Here is a 2,901-nt window from a genome sequence, read left to right on the forward strand (position 1 = left end):
ATCTGACAAACAACATTGAAACATTTTTTTTTCACAAAACGGTTGACATGACAACAATGGCGTTGAAAAAAATGTATTTCAAAAAGGTAATTGTGAACGAATCGTAGAGATATTACAAAAACTATTGTACAATACACGTCCGTTAGGTTCTTTACAGCTTCGCCAGTATTATTCGACTCGCTCTGCGAGCTCGTCTCACAAAATCTCTGGCTCGGCGGTAAAGGCTATCCTAACGGACTTATACTTTAATATATTACTCTAGCGCACCGGAATACAGTAGAGTGGGGATATATGGAACGATTTTTTGTTTATTTTTTTAATATCTCTGACAGTTTTCAATATATTACAAATGTTTAAATTATGTCAGGTAAAGCTCGTGTCAACTCTCATGATCGATGACGCACAAACCAAAATGCGCACCGAAGCGGCTGTACTATTCGAATTAAAAACATCAGTACCATTTTGTCACACTACTACCCTCAAAAATGATTGCCCAAAAGAACGATATGGCGAACGATCGCCCCATAGAACAATAATCCAAACGAACGATAAGCGGTCTGATGATGACCCTAAAGAACAATGGTTGGTCTGGCGATGACCACCCTAAAGAACGATCCCTAACGAATTGACGTTAGTGTTGCGAAACTCGATCGATTCGGTAATTACCTTTCCACTGAAAGGGGCTGCTCTGCGATAAATTGAAGGAGGACTTTCCGGTACTCCTTCACGGTACGGTAACGGTAATTGGCTCGAACTACCCCTAATAGACGAAAGCTAGTGAAGTGAATTCGCTAATGAAGGATAATTACCTCTATCTCGCTAGACGACGAGGGGTTTCTCGACCACGGTAAACGGTAAACGGTAACGGTAAATTTTCGGGCTCTTCGACGGCCCCGAAGGCTGGCAGCGCCGAACGATAAGCGCCATGGCGTTCGGCAATCCGCCCTCAGGGATGATTGCGGATCCCGAACGCCACGCACGTGATTCGCAACTCGCGACTTGCGGCAGAGCCGCCCGCTCGGCGGTCGCCGACCGAATCCTCTAATTTCCGCTCGCGATGGGTTTTTTTGGTTACCCCCCGAATCTAGGAGAGCACACACGAAAGATCTGGACCTTATTCCGTTGGGCGATAAGGCGTCCCGGTAATTGTCCGAACAGCGCATCTTGATGACTATTTCCGGCGGTACTACACTTGCGCGCAAAATGACAGATGGTCGATCATGGCGCCGGTTTGTTTACGTTGGAATTCACCGACCGGGAAATTCAGATGTTGAAGCGGTAATGTGTCGGTGAGTCCGCGCGTAATTCACGATAGATGGTGCTTCCAAAATTTGATACCAAAACGATATCCGCAGATGATCCCGATGCGCTTAGGACTCGCCGAGATACGACTACGCTTGCAACACCAGGCGCGGCATCACAGCGTGATCCTGACGTGTCCTCACAAAACGGACCATAAGCGAACGACGGTACGAAACTGGAAGAACGACGACACGGCTGGCACCAAGACTCTACAAAGAAAACTCTAAATGAAAACCGCGAAAGAAACAAACACACCATCCAAATTTACCTGTAAATTTTCAAAATAGTCCATAACTGTTTCTGTGGTTATCTGGGCCTTTGATCGTTTTATATTTTCTGATAATCTTCTTGCCAATTCAGGGTTTCTCTTCAAAAATGCTAAATACCAATCTTTTCCTGGTAGATTGTCATGGAATACTGGAACTGATATGCCCTTCCGAGTTAAATACTGCTATACAAATTCACAAAGTAGTTGTTGGGTAAAGGGATATCCAAATGAACTGGCAGCTGTTACAGTATTCACAACATTTTTTTCTTCCAAAACAGATAAAATAGGTGGTCGTCCTAATTTACCTCCATTGCGCCCTCGATATTTATTGTAGAGAGTACTTTTAGGAACTTCGAATGCTTCTGCTGCTTGCTGGAATGACATGTGCCCATCTATCACGCGTTCAAGGGCCTTTTCCATGTGTTTCGGCGATACGGAGTTCCCAGCTTGTGCAGGTGTTTCCTGGGCATTGTTCCATATATCCCCTAAAATGACACTTTATTAAGTTTTTAACATTTTTGGAAAACGGGTGGTCATTTTTGCAAACTATTGATGTCAATCAAAAGTTGAGGTTATGTTTAAGTATTAATTCCATTGAACCCATAACGTCCAGTACTTGGTTTACTGACACCAATTGAAACTTTCTGACATTTGCAAATTGACCAATATTTTAGTCAACTTTTGTAAAAAAAGTGGGACATCAAATTTCTGTCAGTTTTGAAAAATTCTATGTAGTTGAAGCTTTATTGTCATTTTTTTTTGACACTTTCCAGCTGACAGTTTAAAAATTTATTTTATACTCCTATTTTCCTTTTCCAAATCCCCTCTTCGTTTGATAAAGGTACAGAGTGTCTATAAATGATTGTGGCATCCAAGTAGGCTTTGAATGACTGTTTCACCAGAAATCGAATAATATTAGTCTGATCTACAATATGCAACCCCCAGAACAAACTGGTTTTACTGGTTGGCTATTGCCTAGCTTGACAAGATTCATGCTTACAAAAAACAATTAAATACAAATAAATTAATGAAATGCATTATTGATAAGTCTCAACACTCTCAACAAATTATGTATTTGTTAAACACTTAAGAAGGTGAATAACATCAGTGATTCAGTTAAAAAAGTAACAATATAAATTAAAGGAATGGTTCGAAGTGTCCTCCATTTTGCTCTGAATATCTTCTCACTCTTGTTTTCAAAAATATTTTGTAACATCTGTTCATTGATGTTACAACAACAGATGGTAATCTCTTCTATTTAACTGATTTAAATTATTAATTTCTCATTTAAGTATACACTTCACTTTTCACATAGCTGAACATAGAAAAGT

At 40.6% G+C, this 2,901-nt stretch overlaps 1 long non-coding RNA gene across 1 annotated transcript; it reads right to left on the minus strand.

Annotated features, from left to right (window-relative positions):
- Positions 1-520: 520 nt before the first annotated feature.
- On the minus strand, positions 521-1,021 carry LOC138141350 (uncharacterized). Its single transcript, XR_011163109.1, has 3 exons — positions 810-1,021; positions 667-760; positions 521-617 (listed from the first exon to the last, which is right to left on the minus strand). It is a non-coding gene; the product is annotated as an uncharacterized lncRNA (long non-coding RNA).
- Positions 1,022-2,901: the final 1,880 nt, after the last annotated feature.

The sequence above is a fragment of the Tenebrio molitor genome, chromosome 1, assembly GCF_963966145.1.
Source record: "Tenebrio molitor chromosome 1, icTenMoli1.1, whole genome shotgun sequence".
In the NCBI taxonomy this organism is placed as follows: Eukaryota; Metazoa; Arthropoda; class Insecta; order Coleoptera; family Tenebrionidae; genus Tenebrio; species Tenebrio molitor.